Source organism: Empidonax traillii, unplaced genomic scaffold, assembly GCF_003031625.1.
Source record: "Empidonax traillii isolate 1590-97213 ecotype Southwest subspecies unplaced genomic scaffold, ASM303162v1 scaffold705:size332303, whole genome shotgun sequence".
Classification (NCBI taxonomy): domain Eukaryota; kingdom Metazoa; phylum Chordata; class Aves; order Passeriformes; family Tyrannidae; genus Empidonax; species Empidonax traillii.
In genome coordinates this window covers 54,797-75,219 of record NW_020955898.1, presented here as the reverse complement: position 1 = coordinate 75,219, position 20,423 = coordinate 54,797, and positions in this window count along the sequence as shown.

Genomic DNA, 20,423 nt, shown 5'->3' with positions numbered 1-20,423 from the left:
TCATATGATATTTGATATGCCTGAAACTTTGATAGCCCCTTTTAAGGAAAGAATCCACCGTCCTGCAGGGCTCTCTGGGAACCCAAACCTGCTTGGCTATATAGTCCATTGATGTATACAGAGGGGACTTCACCTCTTGGCTTAGAAATTGCGGAACATCTATGCAGCAAGTGACTTTTGTTAGTTTATGTAGCTGATATGATCCAGGAACCTTTGTAGTGCTAGCTATGGTTGCTTTAAACTTAAAGGTCTCTAATTTTGAGAATTAGATGTTACAGTTATTTTGTTGCCCCAGTGCTATATCACCTTGTTGCTCCAATCGTATCTCATCTTTAACCTTACACGTATCTTACATCCAGAAATTAAAAAGATGATGTTGATTTGAAACCACAATTCATCCTTACTTGGGTGTGAAATACTGTGTTCCCATTGTTATTGTTAATAAAAGACGTCCAATATGAGAAGAAAAAAGTCTTCCTGTTGTATGTCTATATTTTTTCCTAGCAACACTTCTGAGTAAGACAGGATTTAGTGTCATGTTCTGTAAGCACATTGTGTTTCACAGGTGCTCAGCCAGCTGATGGCTATGACACCCTTGAATTATTTAATAGCTTCAATTTCTTTTTTTCAGCAGAGTTTTATGAGAACTGAGATAAACTACGCTCCATTTGGCATGTAAGCATTCCACATTGTAGAGCTAGTGAACAAGAGTGCTTAAACATCATGGTGGAATTAGGGACACTGAAGAAATAGACCACTTCCTAGTGAAGTCCATGGAAGTTCTTCCATGAAGTTCTTTAGAAATCTATCATACTCTTAGCTGGGGGAGGTGTGTGACCTGAGATTCCCTTGATGGGTGTTGTCCTTCCATGACAGCCAAACGAAGTCCACCAAGGATATTTTGATTCAGAATTGTAACATTTCTTCTGTTGCCTCTTTGTTCTCCAGTGGAAGCTGCATTCCACAGTTGGGCACCAAATTCTCATAAAACCAGGGATGCCACCTAAAATGAGATTCATCAAAGCTGGTGTGCTTGAGATAGTTGATGGGGAGTAGCATAGAGAGTCTTGACAGCTGTTGGAATACGGTTCTTCCTTTCAGTCACATTACACAGCCTAATACTTTCCCAAGGTTAAGTGCTTTAATGAGGTTGGGTTTTCTCACACAAGAGGAAATGGTGCCATGTCACTTGATAAAAAGCATTAATATTTCAGATTGCTTCCTTTAGGTATGAAAGACCAAGGTTGAAGTCTCTCATCTCACCAAAGGAACTTGAACCGATATCTCCCAGGAGAGTACTGAAAGCCACCAGACTGTAGGCTCTTTTTCAGCAAGACTCTGCTCTCTGTCCCACTGAAGCTGTTCAGCTTTGTAGAGGCTCATTACATACCCATTCAATCAGTCTGGAAAAAAAGAAAAGAATGACAATGGCTCTTAGATTCAGATGCAGGAAAGGGATGAGGGTGCTCTGAGGACCTCTCTAATGAATATTCAGATGTCTCATGGTCATGCAGTATCTTCATCACGAGTCACTCAGACAGACTCACCAGTACAATCTGAAATTTTTGCTTTCAAGACGTGCTCATGACAGGTTTTTTTATGTCTGCCCAGGAAACGACTGGACCTCTGGGTCTCACATATCCTGCGTGACTGGTATAACCCAGATGCCATTAGGTATCAGCTCCTCTTGGTTTCTGTTGTGTTTGAGTCTTGCCATGCTGATACCTCTGTTGGACCACACCTTCTGAAAGCAGAAGCACAAGTTTGTGACCTGTTTGGGCTTATGTGGGAAATAATCTGGCACTGTGTGTCCAGGAGGAATATCAGGAATTCGAGAACCAGAAAACTGATGCAACTCAAAATGTTGACAAATATCATGAGAATGTTGGTATTTCTGAAACCTGAGATTCATATTTGATGAAATATAAGCGGTAGAATGAGCCTCTGTTGTCAGGAAGGTTTTATCTGCATTTAACCTATAAATCTTTGATGATATCATCAAGAGATTGACATCTGTGTGCTTCTAAACATATGATCTTTGGTATTCCATATAGTGTGGCATGGCTCACCATATATTCGAGAAGTGAAACTGAGACAAACTGCAGGTCAGAGAGAAACCTACAGCAGAAAGCAAATTCTGTTTTTTCTATAACTCTTACTGAAAGCTTATGGCTCTGTTATCTACTTTCAACACTGTAATTTGTGACTAAATGTGAGCTGTGGCAAAATAAATTGCTGAGATTTCCAAAGCCACAGAGTTTTTGACTGAGACATCCAAGCTGTATCTCGGAAGCTCTTCCACTGTGAGTTTTTAATTTGTACATTTCGGCAAATGAAAACGAAGTAATTCACATGTCAGTAGGGGCCTGGATTCTTAGGAATGACTATCAAAATGACTTGAGCAGCAGGATAAGCTAATTAAAATGCAGTTCTTTTTTTTTAACCAGAAAATAGCAACTGTATTTCAAATGTAACTTAACAAGGAAGGAGATAGCACATGCATCTTTCCAGCATGAGGACTACTAGTCCCTTGCATCTCTCATCTCTCTCATGCTGAGCTTTTTCCCTAGAAGCTCCTTCTGTGATGTGTCTTTTAGCACGTCACTGGACTGCTGGCTGCCTTGGTAGCACAGCATGTCTTTTCTTATGCAGCCAGGAAAGGGTGAAACTGCTGCGTTCAGTGGAGAAACCTCTGATGATTGCTCCTGGAGTGCAGTACCGAAGCAGAAGCCATTATTAAAGGGAAGGACTCTTTTCTTTGGTGGTTGCTATCCTGCTAATAAAACATTAAAATATTAATGTGAGGTAAATGCATCACTCTTTCCAGCAAATCTGTGTTGTGACTGCAGATTACTCAGAGAAGCTGGGGTTGCCCCATTCCTGGAAGTGTTCAAGGCCGGGCTAGTCTTTGAGCAGCCTGATCTATTGGAAGGTGTTCCTGCCCATAGCAGCAGGGTTGGAACTAGAAGATCTTTAAGGTCCCTTCCAACACAGACCACTATGTGATTTTGTGACTATGTGCTAATGCTTCCTGTTTATATAGGGAGGAAGAGAGGAACTACTAAGAAAAGTGTCTTGCTGTGGTCTGGTACGATCAGGCTGATAAGATCAGACCACATGGCCATACACAAAGTGGTAACACAGTTGGGAATGTGTGGGGTCTTCTGTCTTCACTATGTTTTTTGTTACTCGCTAATTTGACTAGAAGAGCTGGCTGTGGCTGCTCCCTACAACCATCTCTGCAGATCAGTGGCAAAGCAGAGGAGCAGTAGTCAGATTGATAATCTACCTTGTCATTCACTCATTAGACTGGGAAACAGGTTAATATTTTTCTTCCCCAGCCAATGCAACAGAGATACAAAGCCTCAAACCATCTGTGAAGGTGATGTTTAGGGCTTTCTGCTGGACCTGTTCCAAATCCAGTAGAGCGGAACTCAGCCCGATGCTGGTCTCAGTTGCTGAGGCTGCAGTGCTGCAGGCGGAGCATCTGTGTGGTTTGTACACAGCCACCTCCACTGGGGAAGGCCTTGGGCTAACCTGGCTCACAGTGTGTGGTTGGAGAGTGGAAAGGTTCTTCCAAGCTTTGTGTCACATTGCTGATCTCCCACAGCCCTCACCGCAGATGGATGCACAGAGTGAACCTGCATCTACCTCAGGTGTATTACGAGTATTCCTGTGTGAGGGGGATTTGCTGATCAAGACAAGGAGGGAATAAGCAGCTGAAGGATCTGCCCTGGGACATTAGTGTTGAGGCAGGGCTGGGGGAAGCTCGTGGGCTGCAGTTTAGATCAGTCTGAGGCAGCTTTGCACACCCCCAGCAGACTGAGTCACCAGTGAATTTGGGTGTGAGCAGTAAGACACTCTTCAGAACACCAAGTGTACTTTAGCAAAGAATTTGGACATCTAATGAAATTAAATGGTAGGATCAATGCTTTCAGGCTTCTGGTCTCCATTTTTGAATAGGAGCTACTCCTACCTGTGGTACTGAAGTGCTGCAATGTAAAGTAAAACCATTAAGGTCCTGAGGTGCTCAGAGTACCTGCTAACGCTACCCATGGAGACAGAGAGGAAAATTACAACGTAAGTGATGTGTTTTTCCAGGGAGTACGAGTGTGCAAATTCAAATCAGCCTGCTGATATCCACCATGCTCAGGGAGGTCCCTGACTCCTTACCCAGGCCTGCCTGTGGAAACGACATGCAGCAAACTACCTGCATCATGCACATCAAATGCGTTCCAGGGAGGTGGTTCTCACTCAGCTGCAAGCAGCCCTCTCTCATAGCTCACTAACAATGCTGCTGAGTTCTTGTGGCTGCAGGGGACCAGCCAAGCCTAGGCAGGCTGAAGTCACTCCTATGGATTCATTCATTACTACCTGCTACCAAGAGCAATTTTCTACCTTAAATGCACACCTTGAGACAACCTCCTCAGCTTGTAGACAAATAACAGGTACGGTGGCTGCTGTGTTAAACAATTGCTGCCCCTTTGTGGAAGGTACGTAAGCATGAGGAAATGCCAATGTACTTCTTGTTTAAGAAAGCATCAATAGCATTCTTGCCTTCCACAAAACCCTTTCTGATAGTGCCTGTGGGAGGAGAGCAAGGAGCAGATGGTTATTCCTTCAATCTTGTGAACTAGTTAGATGAAAACCATATTCCTAGTAGAATCTACTGTCAAGGAAGCTTCTGGCCTGCTGGATGGCAGTGCTGGGTTGGATTTATAAAGTGGTCTCTGGATAATGATGTGTGTGCTCGTAATAATGACTTTTATACCTGCTAGAACTGACAACCGTATGCATTTGCCTTTCTGGAGACAGATGTTCTCCCTCCTGGTTATGTGGGTTGATTCCAACCGGGGAGAGAGTACAGCATGAGCAATGTGCTCTTCATTGCTGTTTCATTCCTTTTTTTTATTCCTTTCCCTCCCTCCCTCCTCTCTTTCCTTCCCTGGGCTGTCTTTTAGGCAGGAACCTGACCGATCACATCAGCTGCTGCAGGGAAGCCCCGTGGCCATCCCAGTTCATCCTCCTCTGCCGTCTGTCAGAGCATAGGAGGAGGCTCAGGGCAGGGCTCTGAAGTCCTCTCAGCTCAGCATCACTCAAAGCAGTCTGATAATGCCTTCCATCCTCACATGTGATACCAGCTGCAGGCTGGGCTTGATGCTCATGCTTACAGGCAGTGCTTCATTTCAGACAGCCGCTGTACATGTTAAAGTTGTTGGCTCCACACTAAATCCCTTTTCTTGGCTCTTTCTGTGTGACATGGTGTTCTCTTGCTCTGATTCAAGTGTTTTATGGTTTCACATGAAGGAGATAACAGCATGAGCAAAGCTGAGGGTAAAGACAAATCATCTGTAAGGGAAAATAGGAACACTATTTTCTGGAAGGCAGCAAGGCCACCATGCCAAAGGACCAAAACACTTACTGTAGCAACTGTCTGCAACAATCAGCTTAGATCTATACTGCCTTAAATTCAAAGTTATTTCTATGCAAAGCCATTTTGCAGTGCACTTTTTTATTAGAATGAGCAGTATAAAAACACTCCTCTGAAAGATTCAGATTCCCATTTTTCACCTGACCTGTCCTTCATTTGTTACTATAAACTAAATCCAGTTCATAGCTAACTTGAAGGAAAGACCCCAAATGACTCTAAGGGGAGAAGAATGAGTTGTGTGCATTATGTTCTTCCAAGGATGCACTGATTCAATGGTCTTTTGAATTCTACTGGGTGTCCTCTTTTAACATCTACAGACTACTGATCCTAAGAATAACCAGAAACAGGACAGTGTTATTTTCCTTCTATGGAATAAAACAGGCAAAACAATTCCTACAGACTATGACTCTTCTTTGTTCAAAGATCTAATAATAAAATCCATGTGAAGGTGATGTCTTCGGGATAGATTAATGAACTGTACTTCTGTTACAACAGGAAAAATGATAAATTAGTCTGATTTTACATCCTCTAAAGATGACTCTGCAACACAGAACAATTTTGTGTATTGATGAAATTCAACAAGATTTACCAAGTCTTGTGAAATGTCTTGCCTTTTATGTCTCTGTTTTTTTGTTTGTTTATTTCACTCTTCACCTATAAGGAACTCCGAACAATTCTTGGCCTTTTAGAATCTCTGCTGCACCTTCTTTTATAAGTGCAGAAGGGAAACATTGCCACTTCTAGGTTTCCAGAACAGACTAATTAAAGCCATATAATAGCCAGATTTCAAGCATGTCCTTCTGAAGCAAACTCTGTCCTGGGCTGTATTTGTAAGAGTGTAGCCAGCAGACCCAGTGAACTGACCTTTCCCCTTTGTTCAACACTTATGAGATTCCATCTGGAGTGCTGCTTCAGCTTTGGCCTCCCCAGCGTGAGAAGGACAGTGACAGAGCCAACAGACACACAAGTGGAAATATGGAAAATTCCACTTTAAATTTGAAATGGTTTATTTGTTTGTTTGTTTTACCAAGAGGGTGGTCTAATATTGAAACAAGTTGCCTAGAGGTGCTGTGTAATCTCCACTTTTGGAAGCATTAAAGACTGGTCTAGATCTATTCCAGAAAAACCTGATTTAAGTAGACCTTCTTTGCCCAGGGTTGATTAAGATGACCTCCACAGGTCTCTCTCAACCCAAATTATGGTTCTATGGTTCCCACAGGACACAATAGATCTGCTTATTAATAATGCCTACTGATGCAGTGGATATCATTTACAGCTTCTTTCAATTCCATATTGGAATCTGATTCAGTAAGAACTAGATAAAATCTTCTGCTCGATCTAAAACTCTGTGAAGAGAAAAAAACCCTCAAGGCTTTCCTTCTCTAAATACTTAAATTCTGATTTGCCTGGACTTCAAAGGCAGAAACACTTTTCTGCCTGGAAATGTCTCCGTCCATGGATGCCTGAGAATATAACTTTCCTCATCCTTCCAAATATACTGGGTCATCGGAACAGATGAAAAATCCCCAAACTGCTTCCCTGAGTCTCCCCCAGCTGTTTGTACTTTGTAGGGCTGTGTGTGCACTCCACCCATGGTGAGCAGCACTCTCTTAGTTACCTTGTGGTTGTACCTGGTGGACCTTGTCACTGCCCCATAATGGGGCTGAAGGGCTTGAGCAGTGATGCTCTTCTGGTCAAGGGTTTCACGAATTCCCTTCCACATTAGAAATTCTGGCATATTAGTACTGATGGGCTTAAGTCCAAAATCCAAGCTCAACACAGTACTAAAATGACTGTAGTGTCAGGTCTTGTGGAAGACTGGCACTACAAATCCCAAATAAATTCCTACCTTAAGGCAGGGAGTTGCTGCCATTTTTTATCAGTCTAAACAGGCTTGTGAGAAGGTGCTACCCGTGCAAGCAAGGCCGTGAGAGCTTGGCTCTCAAAGATTATGGACTCTTTGGTACTGCTGTATTCAGTGCTTGGGATGAAGGACAGCTGGGTGGCTTCTTGTGTGCTGGAATGAAGTCACTGAGAGCTGTGCATATCTGGGCTCCTCTAGCTTGGAGCTAGCCTTATTCATTCCACAAGAGAGGTTTTGAAAAGTTGATTGCTTAGGTTTTAACTTTTCCAAAAAGGTTTCTCTGTTAAGAGCTTCTGGTTGGAAATATCAAACCCTGTTGTTGCTAAGATTAAGGTATTTGTTTCTTAGAAATGGCTTATAAGCAGAGACCAGCACATGGATTATTTCTCCTTCTTTAGCCAAGTGGAGCGAAGGTGCTTCAAGTAAATTGTGCTTCCAGGAGGATCAGTTTTGCATGTGATTTTGGTAATGGCCTTGGGAAGGAAGGGTCAGATCTAATTCTTTATATTTGTAACTCATATGGGAGAAAAAAAAAGAAAAGTAAAGCAGTACTTGCCACTAACATACTGGGCATTTAGACTGCTTTAAATGCAAATAGCAAAACCAGCTATTGTGTGTCAGTAAAATTTAGGATGTGTTTTATTTTTGCATATTAATGAAAAAATGCAACATAATCACATTTATGGGTTTTGCTTTTCTGGAGCAGGATTTTTTTTCCCCACTTTATTTCTCCGTTGTTTTTCCCCCCCAAGGCTAATGTCATGAGCAAAATAAAATCTGACTAATTAACTTAGCCTCGGGAAAGTTGCAAATACCTGTCAGGAAACAGAAGATTTTTTGCTGTTGCTAAAAATGACCGTAACTGTGACCTGGAAAGACTGTGCTTGTAGTTTGTGAATGAAGTCAGTAACTGTGCTGTGGTGCTTCTGACCTTATTATGAAATGCACATCACAGATTGTGTCTAATTGCACATGGTGATTTTATGGTATCTGTAGTTACTGAGCCAAGACTCAGATGTCAGATATCAGCATTCTTGCTGTAGTTAAATGCTGCTGCCATGTAATAGGTTCTGTTTATCTCTCTTACAGCTTCCAAATTGCCGTGTCTTGGGTCAGTGGCTTAAGTTCAATTTTTGTAAATTCCTGACCAAAGTTGTTAGCTCTTCCCTTTAAAAACCAGGATAATTAATGGTGCATTATGCCTCATTCTGGGAAGCATGGCCCCAGCTTTTACCGCTGTCACTGCGCTGACTTCTGCTAGTTTTCAGCAGAAGGAGATTGGTGGAATTCCTTCAGGATGGTGTATCCATCCCTTTGCTTAAATGAAGAGAGAAGTCTGCTGATGTTCACAGAGATTGCAGGATTGCTTCATCCCTTTGGAAGCCTGGAAGGAGGTAGAACTGTGTGGTGGAGAACAAACACCTCCTCACTTCCCCCAGCCTTAAATGCGCATTCCTGGCTTGAGCTTCAGGTGTGCTCACAAACAAAATGTACAATAAAAAACCAGATATTCATGTTCCTAAAGTTCGAGGGTGCAGTGTTCAGTCAGCATCACCATTAGCATACCATCCTGACTCATCCTGGCCAGTCCTCCCTGTGCCTAACAGATTCCAGACACCACAGTCTGCTTCTGTATGGCAAAAGGGCCCTCATGGTGCCTGCGCCTGGTGGGAGCCTATTTAATGTCCTCTTTCCCTCTCCCCTTCAGCTTTATCAGGTCACTCATGATGCTGACAAAAAGCAACATTTTTCTAAGCTCTTTCCACCAGTGACACTGGGATAAGATACTGCTGAGATAAATTGTGTGGCTCTCTGTCCCATATCTGTTTTTCAGACAGTCACTGCTGTGTACAGACACCTTCAGTCTTTGTCATATATGGTGTCAGCTGCCAGAAAAAGAACTAAAATGCTGATCTCCTTGCTGTATTTTGCTTTCATGCAGCCTTGTACTGCTCCCACTTTCCGGTTTCATAACACTTTTTGCAGCGTGCTTTGTTTCTCTCTTATGCACTTGGTACTGGCAGTAAAATGTGGATTGTTCTCAATGTTTACCATCAAGTCTTACATATGGAAGTGATTTATCAACAAGATTACAGGCTGGAGTCCTGTGGAAATTGGACTCCAAGGTGCCATAATTCTTTGGAAAATGCCAGCCACGGTAGGTTTTGCCTCCCAGCAGCGGTCCATTATTGATAGCCTTATTCTAATATTATCTTCAGAGTGTAAACAATGACCAGCTTCTCAACTTTATACTTATACAGGTGCAGCTAACACAAGTCTTGCTCATCACACTCTTCCTTTGCTCTCAGTCTTTGTTTCTTTTATTTTGTGCAAAAAAGATGATATATCTTCCAAAAAAACTTTTCCATGCAAAGTAGTGCCATAAGAAATCATAATCACTAAGAAATTCTCCTGGAAACATGAAAATGTCAATTCCTAAAACGTTCTGATGTGACAGATGAGATAGACAGGCACTTTGGCCAGTTACACGGTACTATTGAAGCTCCACATCATTTACAGCTGATCCTGCTGCTGAGTGGCAGAGAGAAAATAATGCTGTTGTTCTCCTGGGACACTTTTTAATTACTGGACCTATGGCAAGGGAAAGGAATAATTAGCACAAATGCCCACTGTAAGATACCAGCCATTGCATGTTTCTTTTAAGGGAGGGCTGTGGGCTACATTACAAAATGTGCTCAGTGGGATGATGTGGTTGTTTCTGAGCAAGGAATGAAGTGGTATTTTGATCTGTCTAACTGCCAGTGTTGCCTTCTCTTATCCTCTTACCTCCACACCGGAGCATGCTGTCCCATTAACACTGGTGATGCTCTCAGTTGCTACACAGCCAGCCCACTGCACCAAGGGACCCTAAACTCCCCTGGGTGACAGCAAAGGCCTCAGACACAAAGTCAGCTGGAAGAACAAAAAAACTGAGAAACCTGAGATGCCTCTACCATGACCCCATGAAGCTTAGAGAACTGCCAGACTAAAGTGCTCTTTACAATTATTGTTTTATATCCCGTTTTATCTGCCTCTCAAGGTATTGTCTCTTTCCCTGAGAAAGCAAAGAACAGCAGACACTGAAAAAAATCAAAGTGGCTGAACTGTTTGAGGCTGCAGTCAGTGGTCCCAGTAAAGCTGGCTTGTGGGGAGGGAGGTATGGACACTTTGACTAAGGCAGGCAGTTATCTAGAAGCTGTAATAAAATACCTGAGAAGCAATCAAGTATGAAGTTTAACCCTAACTGTACCAGCCTGTTTTATACTGGAATTCTTTGATATTAAGATAGACACCACAAAGTATTCAGAAATATTTTAGAATCAGCAAAATTAGGAGGCAACTGTGATATAAATAAAAGAAATTTTGAGGGTTATGAAGCAAATGAAATTAGCAGAACTCCTACTGACTTCAGTAAAAACAACTTTGGGTCTTGAATTATTTGGCTCATAACTCTTTGGGAAGATTGAAAGAGGAATGATCTAGGATTTTATTAATATCCAAGCAGGATGTTATTTAATCTTTGAAACAAATGCCAGCACTCACAACACATCAACTGTTTTGATTCTGAGCTCTGTGTTACACTTATTCATGGGCAGGCAAATTACAACGAGAATAATCATTGTCAGAATACTAATGTGATGTAAACTAGTACAGATATTTACTCAATGGAATGCAATTACCAGCAATACTCTATTTTCTGAACAGTGTGACTGTAATCCAATTTAGGCTGTTTAACCCCTGGTGATTTGTTTCTGTTTGTATTGTGATAGGTTGAAAACAGGCAGGATTGCTGGGGGCAGCAAAAGGGAGAGCGAGGGGAAATAGCACCCCATGTAATCTGAGATCTTAATGACTTTACTAAATCTGCATCACCACAGGGCTGTTCTTCATGGTTGTGTTGCTAATTGAATTTTAAAATAAGGGTAGATCCCACATTCACTTTCTCCCAACATCATTTCATTTTCTGACCAATGCTTAGTCACCAGTTTAAAAAATCCTTTATGGCTTTAACCTGAAGTTATCTCAGGACCTTGGATTCCACGCAAGACAGGATTCTCAGTTACATGGTGGCAAGTGATTATGAGGATGTACAAGGTGACTTTCACAACCAACTTCTCCTGCAGAAGTGTTTTGCAAGTGTGCTGGAGTTGCGGCAGGATCCCATGGGTAGAGGGCAGCTTCTCTCCTTTGGAGAGAGGGGCATCACGGGAAGGACAGTGTGGAGACCTTGCTGCAGGCAATTTCTGTAGACTGAAAATCTTCAGATTGATACTGGTACACTCATTAGCACAGAGGAGTCCCCCTGAAACTAGCACAGTTTCTGTGCTTCTGAAACTAGCACAGGATATGTTATCAGCACAGATAGAAGTCTTGGGATCTGGTCTTTAAATAAAAGAATTGCCCAGGTAATCTTGTTTTAGGTGCAGGGGAATATTTTTTAAGCACACAGAAATAGGTGGGGAAGACCTCAGTGTCCATCTGGTAAGACTTTACTAATAGTGATGGCAATTCTGACACTGAGATGAGTGCAAACACACAGATCATGAAGGGTGGAGCTGGATCCAGTAAGGGGAACTGTGGGTCTGAAATATTCTACCTCTCTCCAAACAACCAGAAAAAAAATATTGAGGAATGAGGATAATCATCACCAGCAGGAGGATGGGCCTATTCTCCAGAAAGCTACACAGAGCTCTGATGGCTGTTGAGGTTGGAAAAGCTTTTTCATAGTAACACATCTTTCCCCTCACCCCTCACCTACAGTGAAATTAGTCCCTTTAGTTACAAAATCCAAACCAGCCAGAGATACAAGGTTTCATCGCAGAGGCAGGTCAGTATGGAATGGACTAGGACATGAACACTGCCAGCTTTGCCTACCTGCACAGGACAGGGCTCTGTGTGGGTGTTCAGCTCTGTCTCCCTACCCACCATAGCAGAATATCTCAGTGGAGGACTGCAAATAAAGTGGGAGGAATGAGATAGGATGGAGACTTTGCTAATGGTATGGAATATGCATTTCTTGAAGACCTGGTGATAAGATAGATCAACATTTCATTGCCTGTTTGTTCTATACAGAAGGCTGTTTCATCCCGTAGCAGGCTTAGGAAGGCTGGGATTCAGTATATCCCCTGGGATGACGTTAGCAAAGGAGTTATGCTTTACGTCCCCTGTGCCTGGCCCCTGCCAGTGAGATGATGCCAGTTCTTGAAGGCTGAGAACCCATAGCTGTGGAAGTCTTAGCTTCCTAGCAACTGATCTGAAAGTTCAGTATTATTAATGATGTGTGTTGCTGCAGAGGCCTGGATTTACTGTGCTTAGCACAGCGTAAATACAGCTTAAGAAAGCTATTCATGGCCAAAGGAATGCATGACTAAGGCCAAAGGTTATTTCCCCAGGACAGGAAACCTTCAAGCAGAAACCACTGCGTAACTGCTTCCAGACTAGAAAGCACAGAAAACCAATTCTCTGCAGAGAAATGGTACCTGGACAGGAACCTGAGTAAGATTTCCAGCTTTAGGGCATTTGCACTTTCTTTCAGGTTTTTGTGTCACATAAGCACCTGTCTTGGGAAAAGGTGCCACCTGCAGCTTGCCCACTTATGCTGTTGGTATATCTTGCAATGGTAAGAGGAAAGCAGAAACGAGCAGGTAAGAATAGCACACTTAGGACAGAGTGGTCCTATCTCCCAGGGATTCCACATGTGAGACATTTGCCAAATCAAACCCTTACTATTTCCAACAGCCATTCAGCTGTAAGAACTTAAGCTGTGAGTGAAAAGCACACAGTGCAACTATTATTCTTTCAAGTCCCAGTCGAGCTGTTTGCTTTTCCACTTTTAATTTTTAATATCATTTATCTTGTGAGTTTGCATGAGACGTCCCTCCCCTGTCATTTACCAGGAGTGCTGCAGGGACTCCTGACAATGCAACCAGGGTGCACCACATCAGTGAGCTAAGGAAGAAGGCAGTTGTGTTTCTTACAAGAGTCCTTACCTGGGCCCGACTGGATTCAAACTATATGCCACTGGGGGCTTTGTACATCTGTAACAGCAGAAACACCTGCAGAGCAGACTTTCAGGATGACAAATTTTCTCTCTCTCTGGACTAGCTCTCATCTAAGTTGGATTCTCTTTGCCAGTGTGCACAGTTCATGTTATTTATGTGGTGTACATGAGAATCAGAGCCTTTCTTTTCTTTACTAAGAAGCTAAACTTGCTGTGCACTGCCCAGCCACCTCCTCTTCAAAATACCATTCCACCTAAGCAGTCTACTCATTTTAATGAATTGCAGCATATAGCCTCTGTGAAAAGCCAGAGCCCCTTGGCCACTTCTCATACCACCATGCTTTGAAAGGCTGATGTTTTACAGTGAAGCTTTGTGTTCATTTCTATTCAATACCTATGAACTTTGAAATGAATCATGGTTCCATCTAAGCCACTTTCCGCTGATGTTAGACCTTCATAACTCCTACAGATTGATGGTATGGATTTTGCTAGATGAAGACTCTATGCACAGATTTTGAGGTAATGTTTTTGGCTATGAAGAGAAAAGCCAGGCTAAAGACTGTGGGAAGAGTCAGCTCCCCAGTTGCAGACTGATCCTCAATGGGCTCAGCTTTCTTCTTCCTTGATGTGCTTTTATCCTACTCCAGCTAAGAAAGTGTTGTTCTTGACTCACTGCTTAATGCACAAGAAGGCTGACTTTATTTGATTTCTATGTCCTGTTCCACTCATTCCAATGTGAAGTTTGGTCCTGACTTTTGGCTGTAAGACAGAACTAGGCAGAACCTATGACAGCGTTTTTCTTGTGTTTATGTGTCAGTTACTTGGCTACAAGGGCTTGTTCCTTGTGTAGCAACCATAGCATCTACAACCTCAGATTGTGTCCTGCATTGTTGCAGCTGTGTAACTTTTTGTCAGCTGGAGCCCTGGACCATGATTGCCATGAAATGAACAGGAACAGATTACTGTATGCAAGGGAAGAGGGACTTCAGGCTCATGTTCTGCTGGTCAACCAATACCCCCAGTTCCTTTTCTGTTGTGGCAGCTTTCCAGACACTTCTTCCCCAACCCGCAGTGCTGCCTGGGGTTGTTGTGACCCAGGTGCAGGACCTGGCACTTTGCTTTGTTAAACCTTATACAACTTGCCTTGGATCGTTGATCTAGCCTGTCCAACCTGTCCAGATCCCTCTGCAGATCCTTCCTCCCCTCCAGCAGATCAACACTCCCTCCCAGCTTGGTGTCATCTGTGAACTTGCTGAGAATGCCTTGATACCCTTGTGATCACTGTTAAATGTATTAAACAGGACTGACCCCAAAACTGAGCCCTGGGGAAGACCATTAGTGACAGACCACTAGCTGGATGTAGCACCATTCACCCTCCCTCTCTGGGCCTGACCATCCAGTCAGTTTTTTACCCATTTAACAGTGCCCCCATCTGAGCCATGAGCAGCCAGTTTCTCCAGGAGAATGCTCTGGGAGACAATGCCACAGGCTTCACTAGAGTCCAGGTAGACAATATCCACATTCTTTCCCTCATCCACTAAGTGGGTCACCTTGCTGTAGAAGGAGATGAGATTAGTCAAACAGTCTGCTGTTCTTAAACCCATGCTGTCTGGGCACAACTTGTCTTACTATTAAGGACTAAGATAAAGAAGGCATTAAGTGCCTCTGCTTCTTCCTCATCCTTTGTCATGATGCTTCCTCCCATATCCAGTAATGGTGGAGATATTCCTTAGCCCTGATTTTGTTGCTAATGTACTTTCAGGAATATATTTATTGTCTTATTTTGACAGTAGCCAAATGGAGTTCTAGTTTAGCTTTGGCTCTTCTAATTTTCTCCCTGTAACCTCACAATATCCTTGTAGTCCTTCTAAGTTCCCTTCTTCCAAAGGTCACATACTCTCTTTTCCTTCCTGAGCTCCAGCCAAAGCTCACTGTTTAGCCAGGCTGATCATCTTCCCTGCCAGCTTGTGTTTTAGCACACAGGGATGGCCTGTTCTGTGCCTTTAAGCTTTCCTTCTTAAAGAAAACCCAGCCTTCGTGGACTGCTTTTACCTTCAGGACTGCCTCTCAAGGGGCTTTCTCAACCACATCCCTAAACAGTCCAAAGTCTGCTGTCCCTAAGGACAAGGTAGCAATTCTGATGAACTCCCTCCTTATTTCTCTGAAAATGAAAAATTCTATTATTTCATGATCAATCTAGGAACTTTCTGGACTCTTTCCTCTCCATTGTTTTGTATTTCCAGCAGACATCTGTTAAGTCAAAGTTCCCCACAAGAACAAGGATTAGCAATCTTGAGACTTCTTCCAGATGCTTATAAATTATTTTGTCTACCTCTTAATCCCAGTTGGGATTCCCCCCATAGTATTATCTGCCTTGCTGGCCTTCCCCCTGATTCTTATCCATAAACACTCAACCCTTTTGTCACCATCTTTAAGCCCAGACAGTCAAAACACTCACCAGCATACAGGGCTACCCCACTGCCTCTCCTTCCTTACCTCTCCCTTCTGAAAAATTTATAGTCACCCAATGCAGCACTCCTGTTGTGTGAGTCTTCCAAACATGTTTCTGTATCATAGAAACTATATCATGGTTTTCCAGCTGCACAATGATGTCGATTCCTCCTATTGCCCATGCTGCAGGCATTGTTGTGGATGCTTCTTAGTTGGGCAACGGATCCCCCCAACTTTTTGGATGGGAAGCCATAATTCCTATATGACCATTCTCAGACACTCTGTAGTTTCTAAAACATCAGTAACTCTTGTGTCTTTGCTGACACATGGATCTCCCTCTCTACCTCCACTGAGACAGCAGACTGAAGAACCTTGCTAGCACACTGTTCCTCCAACACTGGTGCGTACCCCTGGGCTTATCTCTAGCAAGCCTGGTTTTATCCATTTTCCCCTTCAAATGTAGCTTAAAGTTCTTTCAGTGACCTCTGCTATCTCCTGTGCAAAGTTCCTTTTCCCTCTTTGAGTCAGGCATACCCAATCTGTCATCAGCAAGCCTGGAGTCGTGTAGATCAACTCATGATCAGAAAATCCAAAATTCTGCTGATGACACCAGGTTCAGAGTCAAATATTGGTCAGCTGTTCTTCCTGTTTCTTTCCCCATCATTCCCTGCAACTGGAAGGATAGAAGAGAACACTACTTGTGCTTTAAATGTTCAGCTTCAACCTTATTGTAATTTGCAGTGATGAATTCCTATTTTTAGAAGTAAATATGGAGGCTAAAGTCCTCATTTGAGGAGACGGTAGGAGCCAAAGAGCCACATTTTTCACCCAGTCAGATCTCAGTCCAAACAAATTTTACATCTGGGAAAGCCAGGTGCTCTGTAGATGCTCTACTGGGAATGTGTGACAAAGAGTTTATAGAGAAAAAGGTTACTAGGTAGAAGGGAAAAGAAAAAGAAATACATTATTAACATTTCAGATTGTCCATACAGAAGCAAAATAAGGTGGGAGATGGAGTTTTTGTATACTGTTCACCACTGGCATGATCTGAAAGGTCCCAGTGAGCGCTCCAGGCCATATGAGGGAGCTCTCTTCAGCGGCACACAATATACCTATTCTGAGAACAGTTCCTCCTCATCCTTTCCCTTGTTGCTGATGGGTGTAATGCTGCAGAAATAGCTTCAGGGAAAGTGTTTGTCACTCCTTTGGTGACTTGGTTGAACATAGAAGGATCCCATACTTTTGCACCAAAAAGAATAAAGAAATACCCCCCAACTCCTCCTCCTTCAGCAAAAGCAGCTGAGGAAGGTTGAGGAGGGACATAAAGATGAGGGTCAACTGAGAAGTTGTGCATATCTATGCCTTAACGCACACCTATTTGTGAGAGATGTGGCCATGAGCTTTGGATCTTTGCTGCTTTAGCACTGGTGCACTTTTCATCAACCTTCCCTCTAAGGCTCCATTCAGAAATCACTTTTAGAGTGTGAATAAGCCATGGGGATGCTTTAATAAATGGTTCCTCACATAAAGTTTTATTCCCCAATAATGATTAGGTTATTAGTAAATCCCTAATGGCATTACTAAGGAGGTCATTATCATTATCCCTGTTTTATATCTGCAGAAACTGAACCAGAGAAAGGGAAAGTCACCCACTAAGTAACATTTGTAGATGCAAACTCCTGAGTCGAGGGAAATGCATTTTGTTAGTAGGTCACAGGACTTAAAGGTACTTGACATAAATGGTTAATCTAATTGTTAATCAAATCATTACAACAGAATGTAATAGGACAGTGATGTCTTCTTAGATGATGTTTAAAACCATAAAGAATAGTTATGTGACAACATTTCGTAGCACTAACTGTTCATAGAGGCCAACTTAAAATACACATAGCAAATTGCTGTAGAGTTCATCTTTAGGAATCTGCAGAGTCTCTTTACTGTCAGAATTTGTGCCTTCATCTCCTGACTTACTAAAAAGAAATAGGCATATAATTTATTAGGGTTTTTTGCTGAAAGATATCCTTTTTTTCAGCTTATTCCTGATAATTTTGAAAAATATTCTTGTGCACTTGATTGTTTTAACAGTCCATTACTGGCCACAGAAAAATCTTCTGCTGTATTGATATACAGGACAAGAAAATACAAAGTGGAATTAAATCAAAATAGATGTCACCAAGGCTGCTGCAATGATTGCATTGTAGAAGGCAACCTGAAAATTCAGTGCCTTTTTTCTGGCAGCAGAGAGATTTCCAGTATGTAAGGATTCTTCTAGAAATGAAAACCCACCAGGCCCAGCTATTCACAAGGGGCCTAAATACTCCTTAAGGTGGAGAGAGGAGTTTAGTCAGAGTACTTGATGTCTGCAATGTATGGAATGTAGAATTGTTAAGGTTTGAACAGATCTCTGAGATCATCAGTCCAACAGTTAGCTGAGCACCTCTGTGTCCACCACTAACCCATGTCCTCCAGTGCCACATCACGTTTTTTGAACACTACCAGGAATGGTAATTTCACCACTTCCTTAAGCAGTCTGTTTCAATGCTTGGCAACCCCTTCTATACAAAAATTTTCCTAATACCCAATCTAAACCTCTCCTGATGAAGCTTGAGGCCATTTCCTCTTTTCCTATCACTTGTTACTTGAGAGAAGAGACCAACCCCCACCTGTCTACAACCTCCTTTCAGGTTGTTATAGAGAACAACAAGGTCCCCTCTCAGCCTCCTTTTCTCCAGGCTAAACATCCCCAGCTTTCTGAGTTGATCCTCACAGGAATTGTGCTCCAGACCCTTCACCAGCTTCATTGCCCTTCTTTAGGCATGATCATACTGAAACTGCAGCTCCTCCAAGCCGGCTCCGGCTCTGGGAATTGACACTGCTTTCAATTTAGTACAGTAAAATTAGTGTAAATTTTGTGAACACTACTGAGCAACTCTCCAATTCCTTTTGTAATGAATGGTAGGGAAAATAGTTACATGTGACAGGTACTGTGTGATTTACACCATCTAACATGCTGATCAAACATCCAATCCAACCAAGTGGCAAAAAAATTAGGACATTTGCGAGACTGTCATCTGGGCTTATCTGTCCAGCAACTCAGAGTCTGAAATCTCACTTAGATCATATATTTGGAGGCTCTTAATATAATTCTGCCTCTGTTTTACCTATTGGTGTAGTGGTGAAAGCACCCACACAGGATGTGAAATTTGAAGATTTGTTCTTTTCTGCTTGAGGAGGTTTGACTCTGTGACTTCTACGCTCTATGAAAAAGCCTTGAAAATTAGCGTGTGATAGAGACTAAGAGAGCAACAGAGTAAGCAAAGGTGCACTCTCTGCATCACCAAGTCACAGGGTAACCAGGCATTTATTGCTGCAATGGAAACACAAGTGCAGGAAAGGCAACCTCCACAGCAGCCTGTGCCAAAGCTCCTGTCTGATTCGTGGAGCTCTGCTTGCTGCTCCTAGACTTTTTTCCTGGTTACTGTTTTTATTCTTTCAATCCAGACTCTCTAATGAGAAATGTGTAAAGAGTTGTGGGAGCAGTGTAGATTCCTCAGGCTGTCTCTTGCCAGCTGAATATGCAGAAAGCTCACACACCGTCCGTGTTGCTCAGGGGAGCTGGTTAAGGTAGGATTGTGTGTACGAAATGGGCATAGTTAATGCCTGTGAAGTAGTTTAAAACATCTAAGGACAGCTCAGACTCAAAGCCTCCTGCTCCAGTGTGCTGCAGAAACCTGCAAGACCCTCTGGGGGAATTGTTATCCCATTTGGTCCAAAGACTGCCTGTAAATCGGTCCCTTCAGTTAAGTTTTGCATGTGTGGGTAGCTGGCCACCCCCTGCAACACTGAACAGAGACGTGCAAGGCAAATTCCAGCACTTGGAGTGTGACATGAAGAGTTTGACATGCTGCTAAGGAAGCCACACATCCCCATAATGACTTAAAATTCCATGCCTGGCAACCAGGTGCAGGGGGTTAATTAGGCTCATAAGCTGGGAGAGCAGGGAGACCTTTGGGAGAATCTTGTAGACAAGCAGCAAAGCACATGACCTCATTTGAACTTTCCTATTAGATTTCCTGCAGAGATCTCAAAAGCATCCTCCAATCACTGCCTGAAACTTTATTTAGGTTTCATGTTTGCAAACACAAGGCATCTACATTAGATTCCAAGGCTGCTGCAGTGTTTTAGAAGATTAAACTGATGATTGTTACAAGCAAATAGATCTCCCCACTTCCTTTTGTTTGTTAGGACTAACAATTCTCTCGACTCTTGTGACAAGCAATCTGTTATTCCTTCAGAGCTCTTGTGGTTCTGCAGGTTGGAGCTGAAATGGGTGAAACTGGCACTGCTGAACATAAGGCCATTCTTATGTGAGGCTTTTTTTCTTCAAAAAGGTTGCAATAGGAGCCTGACCGGTGTCTCTGTAATCTGCAGCTCCTTTGGTTGGTTTCAGTGGGCTTTTGCGCAAGTGCTTGGTGCTTCTCTCCCATCCATAACTCAGTGTATTATTTTTCTCCTCCCCCACTAGTTTTCTTCCCAAGTCATAGCTGTGATGCCAGTACAGTACATTTCAGTCCTGAAGCCTGTTGAACAGAGTAAGGGCGATTTCCCCAGACTGCAATGAGACTAAAGGGCTGCTGTCTGTGACTATCAGCCTGTAAATGTCTTTGCTGGAGAAG